This window comes from Suncus etruscus, chromosome 4 (genome assembly GCF_024139225.1).
Source record: "Suncus etruscus isolate mSunEtr1 chromosome 4, mSunEtr1.pri.cur, whole genome shotgun sequence".
In the NCBI taxonomy this organism is placed as follows: domain Eukaryota; kingdom Metazoa; phylum Chordata; class Mammalia; order Eulipotyphla; family Soricidae; genus Suncus; species Suncus etruscus.
The window spans coordinates 102,264,271-102,285,371 of NC_064851.1; positions in this window are offsets into that span (position 1 = coordinate 102,264,271).

The window sequence follows — 21,101 nt, forward strand, 5'->3', positions numbered from 1 at the left end:
CGTTTGGGGTTTTTTGTTTGATTTTTTTGGCCCACACCAAAAGAGCCCAGGGGTTACTCCTGACTCTATGCTCAGAAATGACTCCTGACAGGCTATGGGGAACCTATGGGTTACCGGGGATTGAACCCAGGTTGGCCACATGCAAGATAAATACCCTTCTCATTGTGCTATTGCTCTTGCCCCAAGGAAAGGAAATTTATATTGTTGTCTTTCTTTTCTTTTCATAGCAGTTATAATTAATGTGGTTTTTATTTTCTTTCTGCTATTGCATTTGGCTTTAGGGAAACTGAAACTTTGATATAACTCTTCATGTGACCTACCTTTGAATTTTTCCCTCACTTGACCTTCTCTTCAGCTAGTCTTGATTCTAATATTTCCACATTTCAGCCTTTTACATATTCAGTGCTCTAGGGTATATTTCTAAAATATTCTGCTATTTCACATATTTCCCACTTTGTTGCCAGTTTTGTTTTTTGGTTTTGTTTTTTTGTTTGTTTGTTTGTTTTGTTTTTGTTTCAGTTTTTGGGCCACACCCGGCATTGCTCAGGGGTCACTCCTGGCTGTCTGCTCAGAAATAGCTCCTGGCAGGCAAGGGGGACCATATGGGACACCAGGATTTGAACCAACCACCTTTGGTCCTGGATCTGCTGCTTGCAAGGCAAACACCGCTGTGCTATCTCTCCGGGCCCGCCAGTTTTCTTTTTAATAAAACATGGTCATGGTTCCTGGTGCTTTTCAACACTTTACACACACACATGCACACACACACACACACACACACACACACACGACATTGTAAATATTTGCATTTTTTCCCAGTTAATTTTAGGCAGGGAAAATGCTCTAGAAGAATGAGAGATAATAGCCATACAACATATTACCAGGAAGAAGACACCTACAGATTTGCCAGTGATGTCTTGGATCTTGACCCTGATCATCCAAGCAAAAGATTTGATATCAGAATTTTAAGACAATTGCCTCACTTGCATCAAACTAGTATTGTTGATTCTGAATTTTTTTTTAAAGGGAGATAGTTTGAATTGAATGAAGAAATGAGCCTATACTTAACACCATCAGCTGAAGTCTTACTGAAAAAAGAGTTGCCCAACTGTTATTCTTCTGGCTAAGTGAGTCTTTAAAACATGTTTAAATTTTCAAAAAGGCAATCTCTAAACTCTGCATTGGGGTGTGAAAGAGAAACGTGCATATGCATCAGAGTAATATGTATGTACTGGAGCACTGGAGGTAGTTTAATCAGGGACGAGTTTGACCGATTCCTGGTTCCCATGTAGAAACGAGGAGAATGCCTGCAGATCTGGGGGAAAGTACTCATATCCTTTCCTGCTCTCTCCAAAGGCTGATCTGCCATGCCCTGGCAGGGCACTTGGAGAGCAGTGACTTGGACAAAGTTCTCAATCACGATTCTTCAGTGTCTCAGCATCTTTTGTCACATATAAGACACACTTCCTGTGCCTGGGTCAGGATCTCCACAGTGAGCCATTGGATCTCGGGCTATAAGGGCAGACTCACTGTCAAGGCCAGTCCTGAGAGTATGCCCTGTGTGTAGAAGCCTTCAGCCACTGCTCAGGCCACTAGAGGCACCAGATGGCCCAAACAGGGACTTAGCTGTTTGGGTATCTCACATGCGGGAAAGCCTTTTCAGAAGTGCTCGGCTCTCCAATGACTCAATAGAACCCACAGGGACAAGAGGCCCTGTGCATGCGGGTGCTGCAGGAAGACCTTTAGCTAGTACTCCTCCCTGAGGAGGCACAAAAGTACCGACAGGGCCAAAAAACTCACAGACACTTAAGCTTCCTGCTTTGACAGGCACAGTCATCGGTGTGGCCTGGTTAAGTACCACAGATCACAGATGCTGAAGAGACTTGAAACAGACCCATTGTCTTGTGGAAACACGTCCATGGACTCACTGTGGAGAGGCAGGGGCATCCACAGAAGTTTCTCAGCCATCCTCATTCATCAACATCAGAGACGAGAACCTCTTGGCTGGTGTCTCAAATCAGTGGTGAGAGAGAAAATACGTAGAAATAATGACCCTTAGCTTCCTCAGCAACAGGCCTATGGTTGATACATGCCAAGGCATTTAAATTTTGTGTCCTGGAATATTTTCAGTCATGCTTAAGAGTTCAGGAACACGAACTCACTCTGCCTCATCTGACCTCTGGATCTGTGATCAGTCAGCAAAGTGCTGAAGAAACCCGGAGGAGGATGGAACAGGGCAATGAGATAAAACATCAAATAATTCATAGAGGAGGAGAGATTGGTGGTGAAGAATCTTGAGTCATCCTGGATACATAGAACATTTGTGGCACCGTCAGAATAAAATGCATGTTTCTGTCATCACATTTCATAGTCAATGGTGTTCTCACAAAAGAGATAGTATGAGAGTGAAGGAATCTTCAGCAGAAAATAATCTGGAAAAAACCACCACGAACTATTTTAACATACAGTTTAGCAAATTGGAAATGGTTAATAGGGAAACTGACCTAAATAAAAATCATCTGTGAGTTTTTGTTTGGTTTGGGTCTTCACCCAGCAGTGCTCAGGGATCACTCAAGGCTCTGTGCTCAGGGATCACTCATAGCTGTGCTCAGGGATCACTTTGGCTATATGCTTAGGGATTATTCCTAAACATGGGATGCCAGGGATTGAGCCCAATTTGGCCATGTGCAAGGTAGCACCATCAACCTACCAAACTACTATTCTCTGGCTCTGTGATCTAGGAATATTAAATGCTGAAATTTATTAAGAAATTTAATATGAAATAGATTTTAATAGTTCAACAATAAACTTGGTTTTTGGTAAAAAAAAAATAATATATTGTTGATGTTCTAGTTTTACTTTCTAATATATTTCCAGTGGTTTAAAAATAAATAGTAGACTCTCTGACTCCCATATTCTCTTCCTCTTTCATACTTCAATGTATACCTACCTATATATCTCATCCTACTCTGTCGTGACCCTATCATTGAAACTTTTGAGAAGGGACCAGCATCCACAGCGCTGCTCGGCCTGGCAGTGCTCACATATCACAATGGCAAGTCCCAGTCATGTGAAGAAACCCTAGTTTCCAGTCAATGTTGTCAGATTGGAACTCAGGCCCTCACGCCTGTGGGGCCTCCATCCAGCCCTATGAAATTGCTTTTCCTGGTTCTCATGATATCATGATGGCTGCCTCCATGGTTGTTGGAGGCTGTTAGAGCTAGAGAGCAAAATGAAGTCTCTGATGCCTGAAACCTAAGGCCTGTGTACCTGACAGGCGGCCACTGTGGCATTTACCCCCTGGACCTAAAAGAAATGTTAACCAAACGAGTCACAAGATGCTCCAGTAAACCGCCCAAGTTGCTAAGATAAGATCACATCCTGTTAAGCTACCATTGTGAAAGAATGTCTGTGCGATATAAGTCCATGCGATATAAGGGTATGATGTAAAACTGGAAAGTCCTTCCTGCACGACCCCCCTACTTTTCTATACCATGGAAAAGTACTGAAAGCTACTTCCTTATGCTGTAGAACTATATAAGCTTGTCTTGCCTTAATAAATTCAGCTCTTGACTTGAGCTTATTTCTTTCTCAGCCTCTTTCCTCCTTTTTAGGTTGGATCCCACTCATGACCCACGAATTACTTCGTGATCCTCAGTCCACCCTGCGGGCAGGGTCCTAGGGGGTCGCACATGGTCTTAGTTCAACTCTCTCTGGGCTCTTAGAAAGCAACTGACAACATGCCCCACCATCTAGTCTTCCTTGGTTGTCTTCCTTGTCTCTCAGTGAGATACAGGCCCTGTGCCTTGCCCTGTCTGTCTCTTTCCAGTGTCTATGCCTCCTCTGTAGCTCACTCTGCTTCCATTTGCCAATACATTTTCCTTTGCCTGGTTCTTCTACTTAGGATTCCTCTCCTACTAGTTCAGCTCAGGTCTACCTGCTCATGGTACATTTCCTGTCCTTACTCACTTCTCTTGCCTTCCAATCCACAGATCTATATATTTTCTTCTAATGTTGTTGGGGCCCAAAGCCTTTGATACCACATTTTCCAGACTCAAACCCCCCTTTTCCCACTTCTAGCTTTCCTAAGAGGAGGAGAAAGTGTGGTTGGAAGAAAGACTCAAGGTTGACTAGGATATTATTCAGTGATAGTAGAAGACTCACCCTCACATGCAAGGAACTGGGCTTAGTTCCCAGAACCATGAAAAGGGAAAGGAGAGGTGGTGCTTTGTTCCTGTTGTGGTTCCTGTGAACCTTCCTCTGGAAACCAGCACAGTTCAGTTTTCTTAGCTCCCCCAACACTACCTAAAAACCAGAGACTTCAACCAACATGCCACATGGCCGCCTCACTTGCTACAGTCACTCTGGACCAACAACAAAGATTTGACCCTATCCACTTCTGCTGGTTTGATATCCCGCTGCAGATGTCCCAGCTTTGTGTTGGGACATCAAGATACTCCTTCCTCCTCCCATTGTTCCTGTGACTCCACAGATGAGGCACAAGCACCAGGTGTGCCTGCCTATTCCACACCTGCTGCACAGAACCTACCTGAGCACCGGGTCCTCTGCCAGTCCCAGATCTGTGGGCATTTCCCTTTATCCCTGCCCTGGAGAGATCAAGACTTAATTTTTACATTGGCTCATCTCTGCCTCTCTGGCCTTCTAACACCTCTATCAATGACTCCCTTGATGACAATCTGGGTTTGAAATGTTTCCTGTGGTCACTTACTTGACTGATAACAAAATTAAAAATCTCTGACCCGAATGGCTTTCTATTCCTTATCAATTGGTCAGAAGTGCACATTGCTATCCACTCATATTGAAAACATCACTTGTCACTTGTCATTTATGATGTATTTTCATTTTTCTAATTCATGATTATAGATCTAGAAACCACTGTGCACATAGAACATTCATGTCCAGAAGGACTCAGTGGGGTACAGTGGGCACTTAGCATCTAAGACATTCCTGAGCCCCAGAGAGCCCCAAGCTATTGCCTTGCTGTCCTCCCCTCAGCAGGAAATGCACTACCAGCTTAATTACCTGTAGGTGTACCTATCTGAGACCCACCCATTTCTGGGAGGGGTCTTGGGAACCGGATATTAGGTGTGACCTTACCTGCAAGACCTGGCCCATTCCTGGGAGGGGTCTTGGAATAGGTAGATAACCCTGGAGCGGGGGGATTAGCGCCTCTGCCCTGCTGGGCTAACTGGCTTTAGGTTCTCTGCCTCTTTTGGTCTTGGACCAGGATGGAGGCCAAAGGGAAGATGGCTGAAAGGGTTAAGACGCAGGGTAGCCTAGAATGGCTGAATGCTTAAAAGGTTATGAGATAGGCCACACACATGTGGTGAATAGGGCATGAATAAAGTTAATGCTTCCTGATGCCTGCCTGTGAGTGAGTGATTTCGCCTTTCACCTGGGCCTGGGACCCGCCGGCTGAATGGGAGCCAGGAGCCACGTGGCCTGGGATGGCAGAGAGAAATCCATCGCCATTTCATCGCCATCCAGATCAATCGTTAATTATTTAATTCTACAATTACCCTCTGTGGTCTTCTTTGGGTGTAAAGCCTTTAATCGCTACACTTGGCTGAGACTTAGACGGAGCAGCAGGTCTGAGGCCTAAGGGCAGTTGATGCTCAGAGCAAGACTCTGCATCCTGACCTGATCCCTCCATCCCCTCTCTAAATATTCTTGAGATTTCTAGTTTCTTGAGGCTAGAGCAATAATATAGCAGGTAGGACATTTACCTTGCAAGTGGTCATCCCAGAATCAGACCTCAGCATCCCATGTGGTCTCACAAGCACCACCAGGAGGGATTCCCTGAACACAGCGCCAGGAAACCCAAGCATAGCAGGTTTGGCCTGAAAACATAACAAGAAAAATTCATAGTTTCTGAAGGAGCCTGTAGCAATAATTTTGTTTGCAGGTGTCAGGGACAAAGTGACTTTCAACATGCCAAGTGAGTGTGTTACCTCTGGGCTCCATTGCTGATCTAGGACACTGATCTTTGAAGACTCTCTCTCTCTCTCTCTCTCTCTCTCTCTCTCTCTCTCTCTCTCTCTCTCTCTCTCTCTCTCTCTCTCTTCTCCCTCCCTCCCTCCCTCTCTCTCTCCTCTCCTCCCTTCTCTTTCTCAGCAAAGCTGCTGCTTTTCTAAGTGGCACTGTCCTGTCTCTTGCCCTGTCAACTTTTGACAAATGGGCTTCCAATGGCTGGCACCCATGTCTGAGAAGGGACCCAGTCATGTTATTGCTTTTGAAAGGTCCAACTGTCATTTGGGGGTCACTCCTGAGCACAGAACAAGTCATTTCTCCATCATAGCTGTGGTCTCCCATGAAGAGTCATGAAGATCTGGCTGCTGGCCCTCAGCTCTCTGGCCCTGCTTGCCCTGTTTCCTCCAGATAGGAGTCCTTAGATCCACAGGGAGGGAATCTCCCTGCAGGGTTAATAATAATAATATAATAATATAATATAATAATATAATATAATATTATATATTATAATATAATAATATAATAATAATAAACAAGGGGACAAATATCTCCCTAAAGAGAGAAAACAAAGTCAAAACAAGAACAAGGATAGGGGTGGAGTGGAGGTGGCCTAGGAACATTGCTGGAGGATCTTGGGGCACTTTGGCAATTGTTGTGTTTAATAATAATAAAATACAAATAAGTGTGGCCAGAGTGATAGCACATCTGGGAGGGAGGTAGCACAGCTAGTTGTTTTCTTTGTACATAGTGAACATGTGCTCAATCCCCAACATCCCATATGGTCCCCTGAGCCTGCCAGGAGTGATTTCTGAGCAGAGAGCCAGGAGTATTCCCTGAATGCCACCAAGTGTGGCCCAAAAACCAAAACTCAAACAAAAAAAATGAGTGGGAGCAAAGAGTTCTGCCTTCTAGTAATTTGATTAATATTTGTGTATTATATGCAGTATACGTAAGAGAGAACTTACCATTGGGTATGTAATATAACAGAATAAAATCTGTAAACTATATTTAAGGTACAAATTTCTATAAAATCCAACCAAGGGGACACCCTACGCCGGAGGCCTTCTCCCTAGCTTAGAGGTTGATGGGAGGCTTGGCAGGCCACCAGCTGTTCCCCTATTTCTCCTCTGGACTCCAGGCCTTCCCTGGGTGCTGGCTCAGGTGGACTCTATAGTGGTCCTCAGGCTTTCCCCCTTTCTCTCCCTACACTAAGGGAGGGATGTATGGGGAGGAGGGTGGGCCGATGCAGCACTGGTGTATGTTGGGACATTCACTGGTAATTTTTTTTCTCATTGGTCTCAATTTTAAAAACCACTTTATATATTGAAAACAAAAATGAGACAATAGACTCTCAGGCTGGGAAGAGACCACTACTCTTTTCCTACTTGTTTACTCTCAGCGGCCTCTTGGCCTCTTCCTTTCTTCATTGTGTAACTGTGGTTACACATACTAGGTTATATGTGTAACTGTGGTTACACATACCATACTAGGTTTCTGATTAGTTCCCACTCAAATGTATTTCCCAATATGGAAATGTGGGGAGTCATTTTGCAGACTCCAGAGGCTAAATCACAGACCAAAGTGGTGTCCAGGATTCAGCACCCTTCTCCAGACTATTTCTAATGACATAAAAGGGACATGCATATCTCCTTTGAATATTGTAGATATATTCCCTCAACTGCTATAACTATTATTGAATATACCCTTAAACGGTGACAATTGTGTCCACTGTCTTATGTTAGATTGTTTATTTTCCCCCACTTTTTATCTTTTCTTCTCTTTGTGAACTGTTCAGTAAGGAATTTTGGTGAAAGAGTCCCTCAGTTTAATACTTATATTTGAACCAAGTCACAGGGATTGTTAGACTTGTTCTAGAGGCCCCCATGTGCTCTGATAACGCTACGTGGCATTATTCCTTGTTTGCATAGACACATTAAAATGGAAAATACTATACATACAAATAAGTTCTTATCTAATAGAGATAGGAACACACAAATCTTGTAGTGCAATGGGACCTTACACCCTATACATTGACATAATGACCTGGCACAGGCCTCAGAAGAATAGGTATTCTCCATTCACCCCTGAACCAGGGAAGCCATCTATGAAACATCCAAAGTTGTCTATAACATCACCTGGAAGCAATCCTCTACCAAGGAAGACCCTACTGCTGCTCTGACATCAATCTACTCAAAAGAGTCTTCCCTTAACACTGAGAAGACTTAACTACAACAACGACCTGCTTACTGGACAGGGCTTTCTGCATTGCCCTTTAATTGTGAGTTGAAATTAGAGGATGCTCCACACCATCCTGACTTCAATGTAGGATATGCAGATTCCAGGATCTTTAATACAGAAATCTGATGTCAACAACAGAGACTATGTGAAAAATAAAACTGTATTGACACTACAGACAATGACCTGGATTGAACAAACTAGTTTTCCTGGAGCCTAGAGTTGGTCTTATGCCAGAAAACTTCAGGGGCAGGATCTCCTTATATTTAGGACAAGGCTTTTCCTTTCCATGTCCCCCATATTTTGGTGGGCCTATGCAAACAATAATTGCCACTCTAACACCGTTTTTACTGTGCTCCTTTGAATCTAAACCTTAAAAAAAAAAGCCACTTAAACTTTTGAGGTTAACTTAAACTAATATGAATGTGCATGGAAATGTAAAAAATTACTATGCCTTCAAGTTTAAGGAGTTACATAAATTTTATGGCTTTAGATTGCTTTGTGTACCACTAAGAAATGTTATAAGGTACTACAATCTGGGGTCTTGAGGGACAAAGTAATAGTACATGGGTTCTATTTTATTTTTCTTAATGTTCTTTGACTGTAAGTTCAAAATTAAGGTGTCAGCAGGGGGATTTCTTCTGAGAATTCTGTTCTTGGGTTATTGTCCTTTCACTGTAACTTTACCTTGTCCTCTTTCTTTGCATCATTGTTCACATATTAAAAATAAAAAAATCCAACCAAAACACTAAAATAGACCATTATTTACATGGCAAAGAGAAAAGAAAGAACAAAATTAGTGTTTAGTTGCATAGAATATGCATTGTATACTAGAAAGTATTGTTTAATAATCTCCTTTGAAGCCAGAGTGGTAATACAGCAGGGAGGAACATTCATCTTGCACACATGACTTCAGTTCTATCCCCACCATTCCACATGTTCCCCCATTGCACTACCAAAAGTGATCTGAGTGCAGAGCCAAGGGTGAGTACAGCCAGGTGTGGCCCAAAAGCAAAAAAACTGAAAGAAAAAAAAACATCATCCTTATCTAGATAAACAGATGAGCAACTGTGATGTTGGGTTACAATGTCTTCTCCATCTTCTTCTTACCTGTGACTCATCATTGATCCTGAGACCTCTGTCTCCTGGAGATGTCTTTTGGCCATTCTACCTTTCATCTCCCTGTCCACATCCACAGTTATTCCCAGCACAAGCACACCTACAATTGTGGTCAGTTTGAGTTCTTTGAGCAAAGCTTCAATAAATGCAGTTTCCACAGAACCCAGACCTCACTCTGTGGGTGATGGGGAAAACTCCAGTGAAGCTGTTAAACATCTGGAAAACTCAGACTTTACATTCCAACATCAAAGGGAACAAGAAGTCCATCCCAATCTCCACACATCAAGTGACTCACAGAGCACACAGAGTAATCAGGACCAACAGAACTCCATTCCTCCTTCCCCAGGAAGACAGCAAAGGTTTGGAATAGTACAGAGGGAATTCTGGAAGATGCCCGTGTCTTAAAACCCTTGGATGACTGGCACAAAACCCTGAGTTCAAGCCCCACTACCCCTCGTACTCTGTTCATGGGCCCATTTCTATTTTTTTTAATTATCTTTATTTAAACTCTGTGATAACAAATATGATTGTAGTTATATAATAACAGTCATGTAAAGAACACCCTCCCTTCACCAGTGCAACATTCCCACCACCAATTTCCCAGATTTCCCTCCTCCCCACCCCACCCACACCTGTACTCAAGACAGGCTTTCTATTTCCCTCATTCATTCACATTGTTATGATAGATTTTAGTATAGTTATTTCTCTAACTGCACTCATCACTCTATGTGGTGAGCTTCATGTCATGAGCTGCACCTACATGGGAAGATGGGGGGAAATAAGGGTTGGGACTGAGGCAGTAAAAGATTAGAAATGAGCTTTGTGCTGACTGCTGGGCCCCTTAGGCTTGGCAGACATTTTGAGGCTTCTCCCAGCTTGCTTCAACCTGGGAACTTTGATATACTCAGGCATTAATCCCCTGAGGGTGTGCCTCGGCTGAGGTGAGTCTTTCCAGGTGGAAGTTGCGAATAAAGCTGACTGTTGGGCCCCTTAAGCTCGGCAGACATTTTTGGGGCTTCCCCCAGCTTGCTTCAACCTGGGAACTTTGATATACTCTGGCATTAATCCCCTGAGGGCGTGCCTCAGTTGAAGTGTGTGTTTTCGGGCCAAAGTTGTGGATAAGACAGATTCTGCTGAGCCCCTTAAGCTCGGCAGACATTTTGGGGCTTCCCCCGGCTTGCTTCAACCTGGGAACTTTGATCTTCCCTGGCATTCATCCCGTAATGGCTTGCCTCGGCTGAGGTGAGTCTTTCCGGGCCGCAGTTGCAGATAAAGCTGACTGCTGGGCCCCTTAGTCTCAGCAGACATTTTGGGGCTTCCCCCAGCTTGCTTCAACCTGGGAACTTTGATCTTCTCCAGCATTAATCCCCTGAGGGCATGCCTCAGCTGAGGTGTGTCTTTCCTGGCTGAAGTTGTGATAAGACAGACTCTGCTGGGCCCCTTAAGCTCGGCAGACATTTTGGGGCTTCTCCCAGCTTGCTTCAACCTGGGAACTTTGATCTTCTCTGGCATTCATCCCCTGATGGCTTGCGTTGGCTGAGGTGAGTCTTTTCAGGCTGGAGTTACAGATAAAGCTGACTGCTGGGCCCCTTAAGCTCAGCAGACATTTTGGGGCTTCCCCTAGCTTGCTTCAACCTGGAAACTTTGATCTTCTCTGGCATTCATCCCCTGATGGCTTGCCTCTGCTGAGGTGAGTCTTTCTGGGCTGGCGTTGCAGATAAAGCTGACTTTGCTGGCTTCCTTAAGCCCACCTATAAGGGGTCGAAGCACTCCACTTAGCCAATTAATACCACCACAACACATAGAAAACCCCACAGCATAAGCATGAAAATGGGGAAACTACACAGACTAACATCAGCCATAGAGAATGAAGATGGAAACTCTGATGACCCAACAAAGGCCAACCACCTAAGCAGTCTTTCAGAAATGGAGTTTAGAGAAGAAATATGGAGGATGCTCACAGAACTCAAAGAAAATATAGATCAGAACACTAATAAAAATCAAGAGAATATGAAGATAGAAATCAGAAACTCCAAACTGAAATATCAGGTCAAATAATAGGTCTGAAAAACTCAGTAGACAAATTGAAGAACATAATAGATGAGCTTTCCAACAGGTTAAAAGCAGCTGAGGATAGAATTAGCGCGCTGGAAGATGAGATGCATAACAACTTTACACAGCAGAAGAGATTGGAAAAAAGCCTTAAATCAAATGATCAGACAATGGAAAAATTACTCAAAGAATATGAGCAGATGAAAATAGAAGTCTTTGATAAGCTCAACAGAAACAACTTTAGAATCATTGGAGTCCCAGAAACCCAAGAAGAAAATCTCCAGGAAGAATCAACAGTCAAGAACATCATCACAGAGAAACTACCAGAGCTAAAGAAAACATGTGACCAAATCCTGCATGCCTGAAGAGTACCAGCTAAAAAAGACCCCAGGAGAAACACCCCAAGACACATCCTAGTCACAATGATGAATCCCACAGATAGAGACAGAATACTGCAAGCAGCAAGATCAAAAATGGAAATTACATTTCAGGGAGCATCCTTGAAATTTACAGCAGACCTGTCACCAGAAACACTCAAGGCCAGAAGGCAGTGGTGGGATATAGTGACAAAACTCAATGAAATAAAAGCTTCACCAAGAATACTGCACCCAGCAAAACTCACTTTCAGATTTAAAGGAAGTATACATGGCTTCACAGATAAGCAACAGCTCAAAAACTTTACAGACTCAAAACCAGCCTTAAAAGAAAAACTGAAAGATTTATTCTAAAGACAAGACAAAACAAAAAACACACCAAACTTCTACACAAAGATGGTAATAAATCCCATGACAATTATTTCTCTCAATGTCAATGGACTAAATGCACCCGTTAAGAGGCACAGAATGGCAAAATGGATCAAAAAACTGAAGCCAACCTTCTGCTGCCTACAAGAAACACACCTGAATAGTCAGAATAAACATAGACTCAAAATCAAAGGCTGGAGGAAAATCATTCAAGCAAACAACACCCTTAAAAAAGCAGCCATACTAATATCAGATGACACAAACTTTATACTCAGAAAAGTTGTAAGGGACAAAGATGAATATTATGTACTAATCAAGGGGTATGTACAGCAGGAAGAAATCACTCTCCTACATATATACACACCCAATGAGGGATTAGCAAAGTATTTAATACAATTGTTGACAAATCTGAAAAAAGGATATCAATAACAATAATTGTGGGAGACCTAAACACAGGCTTGTCAACACTTAATAGGTCAACCAATTTGAAACCCAACAAAAATATACTAGACCTGAAAAGGAAATGGAAGAAAGAGGCCTAGTAGATATATATAGGACACTCCATCCTCAGAAACTTGGATACACATTCTTTTCCAACGTACACAGGTCATTCTCCAGGATAGACTACATGCTGGCACATAAAACATACCTCCATAAAATCAAGAAGATAGAAATTTTGCAGGCTACCTTTGCTGACCACAAAGCTCTGAAGTTAGATGTGAACTACAAAGGGACACAGAAGAAAAAATTTAATACCTGGAAATTAAACAGTCTACTACTGAATAACCAGTGGGTCTGAGATGAAATCAAAAAAGAAATCAAAAATTTCCTGGAAACAAATGACAATGAAAACACAAACTATCAGAACCTATGGGATACAGCAAAAGCAGTACTGAGAGGAAAATTTATAGCTTTGCAAGCACACATCAGGAAGAAAGAAGGAGCATACATAAATAGCTTAATGACGCAGCTTATCAAATTAGAAAATGATCAACAAAATAAACTAAAAATAGGGAGACAGAAGGAAATAACAAAGCTGAGAGCAGAAATCAATGAAATGGAAATGCAAAAAACAATCCGAAAGATCAGTGAAAGCAGAAGTTGGTTCTTTGAAAAAATAAACAAGATTTATAGACCATTGGCAAAACTCACAAAGCAAAAGAGAGAAAGAAACTTGATAATGCATATTAGAAATGAAAAGGGGGAGATCACTACAGATACTGCAGAGATTCAAAGGGTATTCAGAGAATACTTTGAGAAACTCTACACCACTAAATATGAGAACCTGGACGAAATGGATAAATTTCTGAACTCATATAACCTTCCATGGTTGAAGAAAGAAGATGTAGCATATCAAAACACCCCCATCACTATTGAGGAAATTAAAACTGTAATAAAAATTTGCTCAAAAACAAAAGCCCAGGCCCTGATGGATTCACGAATGAATTCTTTCAAACACTCCAAGAGGAACTACTACCAATCCTGGCCAGGCTCTTTTATGAAACCGAAAAAACAGGAACACTTCCAAATAGCTTTTATGAAGCCAACATCACCTTAATACCAAAACCAGATAGAGATGCTGCCAAAAAAGAAAATTACAGACCAATATCCCTGATGAACACAGATGCAAAGATCCTCAACAAAATCCTGGCGAACAGGATCCAGTGCCTCATCAAGAAGATCATTCACTTTGATCAAGTAGGTTTCATCCCAGGAATGCAAGGATGGTTTAACAACCATAAATCTATCAACATAATACACAACATAAACAACAAGAAAAATAAAAATCACATGGTCATATCAATAGCTGCAGAAAAAGCATTTGATAAGGTTCAACACCCATTCTTGATCAAAACTCTCAGCAAGATAGGAATAAAAGGAACCTTTCTCAATATAGTTAAGGCCATCTACCACAAGCCAGTGGCAAATATTATCCTCAATGGAGAAAAACTAAAAGCCTTCCCTTTAAATTCTGGTACAAGACAAGGCTGTCCTCTCTCACCACTCCTATTCAACATAGTACTGGAAGTACTTGCTATAGCGATTAGGCAAGAAAAAGATATCAAGGGAATCCAGATAGGAAAGGAAGAAGTCAAGCTCTCACTGTTTGCAGATGACATGATACTCTACTTAGAAAACCCTAAAGACTCTACCAAAAAGCATCTAGAAATAATAAATTCACATGCAGAGCAAAGCCCAGCTGGCCACCAGAGCCTCCCAGGGCCAGTTGGGCAGGGAAGAAGCAGAGACTAGGACTGGACAAATGGTATTACAGTGATTAAAGCCACAAATAGACCATCTGACATGACTCTCTCTTGGGACATGGAATGGGGGGGCCCCCAACTGCAAAAACCAGATAGACAAATTCCAAGAAGCAGGAAGAACCAGGAAACATCACAGAACAACAATGACCCCCAACAAAGAAACTCCAAGACAGGGAATGCTGTGGCTCAGCTAATCAAAAATGCTCTACAGCTGGGGTTTTGTTGGTGTTGCTTTGGGTTTTAGAGACCACAGTCTGGGAACATGGTGGAAGTAAGTTGGCACTAGCAGTGGGATTGCTGCTAGGACATTGTGTGCCTGAAACTTAACTAGGAATAACTTTGTAAATCACATATGGTGCTTTAATGCAATTTAAAATCATCTTTAGGGGCCCGGAGAGATAGCACAGCGGTGTTTGCCTTGCAAGCAGCCGATCCAGGACCGAAGATGGTTGGTTCGAATCCCGGTGTCCCATATGGTCCCCCGTGCCTGCCAGGAGCTATTTCTAGGCAGACAGCCAGGAGTAACCCCTGAGCACCGCTGGGTGTGGCCCAAAAACAAAAAAAAAATCATCTTTAAAAACTCTCATAAGATTTGAGTGATAGTCACTAGAAGACATGAGTTGCCTGTAAGAACCCCAGGCTTAGTTTCTAGCACTACACAGTCCACCAAGCACAGCCCCCCAAAACTCACCAGGTCCCTTTTAAAAAACTATCTCACTTATCTGTTCTCTTTAGGGGGAACTTATTTTATATGTTTACAAGATTTCTACTCTTTTTCCACATTCTATTTTGTTTTTGTTATTTTTTTTTCTTGTTAAGGGTTTTGTTGCCAATTTCATTTAGTATTAAATATTTCAGCCAAGCCAGAGCGATAGCACAGCAGGGAGGGCACATGTCTTGCATGCAGTTGACCCAGATTTGATCCCTGGCATCCCATAAAGTCCCCTGAGTCCAACAGGAGTGATTCCTGAGTGCAGAGTCCCTGAGCATTGCCAGGGGTGACCCCCAAAATCAAATAACTATTTTCCATTGGAATATGCATAAATGACTAACATATTGTCTCCTATACAGCTGTGGAAACCTCCTTTCTCCTTCAGAGATGCATATGCCAGCTGGAATGCAGCTACCAAGAGTTCTCTGCACGATACTGCCCTGATGGCTCCATCTGCTGCCTGCCCAAGATAATCCCCGAGTCCAGGGAAAAGAAGTGAATCACCAGGGTCCAGGCTCATCTGGGCCAGCTGGCAGGAGAGGACCGGGATCTCCTGGCTCTAGGACAATCAGTGCTGAGATGAGTAATGAGAATCCACCACTACTTCCTGCATAGGGGAAAATAAACAGATTTTGGAAAAGCTTGCAATTTATTTTCATTTGTGAACTTTGACTCTGAGTTCCTCTATCTCATATCCATGGCGACATATCGCATACCCATGGTCTCATCTGTCATGTCATCCTCCATTCCAACTCCTCCTAGGTGCTCAACAGTTCCTAGCTGTAGTATCGCCACTATCTCAGTTTTCTTATCAGAAAATGGACTGACAGTACACCTGGATCAGAGCACTATGAGCATTGTATGAAATTGTCTATATTAAGTTCTTAAGCAACACTTGAACCTACGGAAGCTTTTTATATATTCACAACCTCACAAAAGCAGAGAATGTGTCTGGGCTACACCTTTTTAGGGACATACCACACAGTGTTCATACCACACAGGATTACTCCTGGCTTTGCACTTAGGAATCACTCCTGGTGGTGCTCAGGGTACCCTAAGGGATGTTGAGGGATGAACCAGGTTGGCCACATAAAAGGCAAACACCCTCCATGCTGTGCTATTGCTCTGGCCTGATGTGCTAATCGCTCTGGGTTACATGTTTTTGAAATATCTCAATCATTTTCAGTCTAAGGTAAGACTGATATTTGTGGGGCCAGAGCAATAGCACAGCAGCAGGGCATTTGCCTTGCACGTGGCAGAGCCAGGACAGACCCAGGTTCAATTCCCAGCATTCTATATGGTCCCCAGAGCCTGCTCAGATTTCTGAGCACAGAACCAGGAGTAACCCCTGGGTTTTTTTTTTTGTTTTTTTTTTTGGCCAGGTGTGGCCAAAAAAAAAAAAAAAGACTGATAATTGTTAGGACCTCAAGGGTTATTAAAATAAAGTCTAGTTTCTGTTGGTGAGATAAATAGTCTATTTATCAGTCTCAGTGAACTTTACTGATTCACCACTACTGCCAGTTATCGAGGCTGGAACTCTAGTAGCAATAAAGGATTCGGGGTTTCAGAAGTCAGACTGCCAGAAGAGTGTCCACAGGATGTAACGATGATCCCCTAAGCACAATTTTTATGATGCCTCTAGAGCTGGAAAAGAAAACGTCTGAAGCACGGTATGGAGGAACAGTTAGTTTCTTTATCTCAAACACAAAAGTGCTTTCATGAAAGCATCCATGGGTCAAATTATTTCCTCTAACATTTAATGTTTTGTGTCATTTATATCTCATAAAGATGTCTTAAGACAGCAGAGTTCAAAATGAGCTGGACAGAATAGTATGAGACTTTAAAAAAAAAAAAAACATGCACAGAGGCCAAAGAGATAGCACATACCTTGCATGCAGCCAACCTGAATTCAATTCCTCTGCATCCCATAGGAACCCCTGAGCCCACCAGAGTGATTCCTGAGCAAAGAATCAATTGTAAGCCCTGAGCACCACCAGGTGTGGGGGGGGGGTGGGAATCTATTCTATAGTATTGCTAAAAAAAATTTAAATCAAGAAATAGAAAGATGGGGCAGGAGAAACAGAAAAATGCTTGCTTTTCACATGGCTGACCTATCCCCAGCACCCTACAGAGTGTTCTGAGCCCACCAGGACTGATCCTGAGTGCAAAGCCAGGAGTCAGCCCTGAGAAACTTTGGGTTGGCTCAAAACCTAAAAAAAAAAAAAAAAAAAAAAGAAAAGAAAACATGGAGTTCTCAGGTCCCGGATGTGCCTTTGGAAACCAGCCATGGAAGGTAGCAGTGCTCACACCATGAGGAAAAGTTTCGGGACTGGAAAGGGTCGTCTCAGCTCCTTCTGGCCATCTGGGGCTGCACCACTGGCCTCTGGACCAGTGTCCTGAGTCTTGCATGAGCATAGCCACTGTCCACACTGCAGATAGTCTGAAAGATACTGAATCCCTTTTTGGCTTATCAGAGCCCACGTGCAGGCTCACCAGTAACCCCAACCATGAAGTTTCTCATCATGTTTGTCATCTTCTTCTTCATGACCCCAACACTGGCAGGTAAAATGGGGGGTTACTCAGGGTGGGAACAGTGACTTGTCTAGGGGGAATTCTGCAAAGCCAATGCAGGAACTTTCCCCACAACTAAGACCTCAACTCTCTGGCAGCAGAAACATCAGCTTCTGGGAGGCCAACTCGTCTCTCCAGCCTGTCAGCTGTCAGCTGTGCTTCGCAGCTGTGCTTCTCCACTTCCCTCAGGGGCCACAGAAACAGCACAGCAGGAAGGGTGCTTGCTTTGCACAGGGCCAACCTGGCTTTGAGCACCGGTATCCTCGCAGGGGTCTCAAACTCAATTTACCTGGGGGCCGCAGTAGGCAAAGTCGGGGTGATCCTTGAGTGCAAAGTCAGTAGTAAGCCTTGAACATTGGGGGGTGTGACCCAAACAACTAAAACAAAACAAACGGCCCGTGGGCCACGAGTTTGAGACTCCTGCTAGGGCCTCCCTGAGCCCCAACAGGAGTGATCCTTGATCACAGGGCCAGAAGAAAGCCTTGAGCACTGGTAGGTGTGGCCCCAAACAAAACAGAATGTAAGTTTGTCTGGTCTCTCATTCTGCCCTCCCCTAGTGGAGGTATTAGAGCTGCATCTCTGAGAAGGAACTGGGATGCTATGTAGAAGACACCCCACCCCCACCCCATGCAGAAAACCAGCATTCTGCTTCATTGATGAAAATCCTCTAGTTGCACCACTGCTGACTCTGATTCAACACCAAGTCTAAGCAGAACCGTCAAAAACAGGGAAGAGCTGGACTGGAGAAACAGTACAAGGATTAAGATTCTTGCCTTGCTTGCAGCTAACTCCATTCCATCCCTGACACCCCATATAGTCCCTGGGCACCACTAGGCATGATCACTGAGCACAGAGCCAGGAGGAAGTCAGAACATCATGGGTGTAGACCTCCAAAATAAACCAGCATTTATGAAGTTATTCCTAAAGATTGAAAGACGTCTAGTTACTTTGTACATTTTCCTGTTCACAGGGGTTGGGGAAATCCGCATATCTCAATTTATGGAAATTAATGAGCCTGGTATGTTTCAAGAAATATCTGATCCTTTCTAGCAGCAAGAGGAGAGGTGCGTGACGGTCCTCGTTCAACTAACTCTATTGAGTTTGTTGCTTCTCAGAAATATCATTGGGAATATTGTCTTTTCTTGGTCCTTCTGAACCAGTTCAAAGCTATTATCATGGGGCCAGAGTAATAGCACAGTGGGGAAGGCATTTGCCATGCACACTGCCAACCCAGGTTCGATTCCTGGCATACCATAGGATCCCTCGAGACTGCCAGGAGTAATTTCTGAGCTCAGAGAAAGGGTAATCCCTGAATGCTACTGGGTGTGGCCCCCTAAAAAATAATAACAAAGCTATTATCATGTGGGTTCCACTTAACTTTTCCTCTAAAGTATTCCCTATGCAGATGAACTAGTCTTAAGTCTTGTGATTTAATAGACTGTACCTTAGCACCCACAGAATCCAGACCCATTGAGACTGTGGATGAACTCAGTTTCACCAGGGCTAATGTCATACATGTGCCATAAAGTCTGCACATGTATGTCCTAGTTTGTCACCTGTGCGGGAATGTCTGGTCTTACTCTATAGACCAACACATTCCATCTGGACTTGATAAATGGGTCGATTTTTTTGTGCCTTCTATTGGGCAATTATCCCCCATGGACCCCAGGACATGGGTGATGATCTGAGAAAGAATGAAAAGTGACTCCGAATTTTCTACTGATAGTCAGATATAAGTTTCCTATGCTTTTAAAATGATCCCCTGGAGCTGAAATGGAGCAATTGTTTATTCATAGTTTCACAGCACTGGAGGCCTGACTCAGAGCACACGGGCTTCACCCATACCTCCTCTCACGTGATTTCCTTCCCAAGGCCAATACATACACCCATAACTCAGCATCAATTATTTCAGTACCCTAGTGGATTGGGGTGGCCAGCCTGAGAGAAATGGAAGCACTGGTTATTCTTGGGCCTGAGATCTGCCTGGTTTACCTCTTCCACCTGTCTCTCTGCAGGTGTGAACAGTCACTTAACCACAGAGTGCAAAAAGAAAGACACCTGAGGGCTTGAATGCTGCAAGAACGAAATGCTGGTCGCCCTTTTTATATACTGGTTCGAGTGCTGTGTGTCCATGGAACCCTGAGCTTTGAGACGCACCTGAGGAGCCCACTGCCTGAAGCTCCCATTCATAGCCTGACACTGAGCTTGGTCTGCAATGAACAATCCTAGCCATGGTTGTTGGCTTCTGCATCTTTGTAATGCAGAATTCAAGAACTGTGGTCTTAAATTTAGAGTCACAGCCTTACTAAAGGAGACCAATCAGGACTTGATCCCAAGCACCCCATCGGGTCCCCTAAGTACTTCCAGGAGTGATCCCAGAATACAAACCCAGGAGTCAGCCCTGAGCATTGCCAGGGTGGTCTAAAAACTACCAAAAAAGAAAAAAACCTTCTACTTTATTTTCCAAGTCAAAATGCCATCCAAGCATCCTCATTCTGTAGAGCCCATCTCCTCCCTCCCTCTCTCTCCCCCTCCTCTCTCTCCTCCCCTCTCTCTCTCCTCTCCTCTTTCTCCTCTCTCTCCTCTCCTCTCTCTCCTCTCTCTCACTCTCCTCTCCTCTCTCTCTTCTCTTTCCTCTCTCTCCTCTCTCTCTCCTTCTCTCTCTCTCTCTTCTCTCTCCCTCTCTCTCTCTCATCATGAAAATGACAGCTTCATTGCTTCATTATTTAAAGTGGCTTTAATCTGGGCTCTGAATAATGGGTAAGGATCTTGCTTTCATGTGACAGACCTGAGATTCAATCCCCGTTGCCCTAGATGGTTCAGTCCTGCCAGGAGTGACCTCTGGGCACAGAGCCAGAAGTAATCACTGAGTACAGCCAGGTGTAGCCCCCAAACCAAAACATTAATAATAGTAATCATAATAATAACAATAACATAACTTCAAATCAGCTAGGGTCAAAGAATGAACTAGTAGCCTTGGGGACAAGATGATGGGTCTCGAGATGACACTTCTTGATAAAATAAGCCAAAAATTACTGTGTGGGCTATTTCATGTAGGACAGGAGCCTTTGTGAGAACAAATTGGCAAAATATATAATAAAACAACTCCTGATTCTAGAGGAAAACCATGGGGCATTAAGAGAGGGGCAGGCGGGCTGGAGAGATAGTATAGCGGGTAGGGTGTTGACCTTGCAAGTAGCGGGTTAAGGCAAGATGGTGGTTCGAATCCCACAAACATCCCATAGACCCCCTTGCCTGCAAGTGTGAGCCACTTGTGAGTGCTGAGCCAGAAGGAACCCCATGAGGATCCGCAGGGTATGACCCCAAAAACAGAGAGAGAGAGAGAGAGAGAGAGAGAGAGAGAGAGAGAGAGAGAGAGAGAGAGAGAGAGAGAGAACAAGTGGAATAATCTCT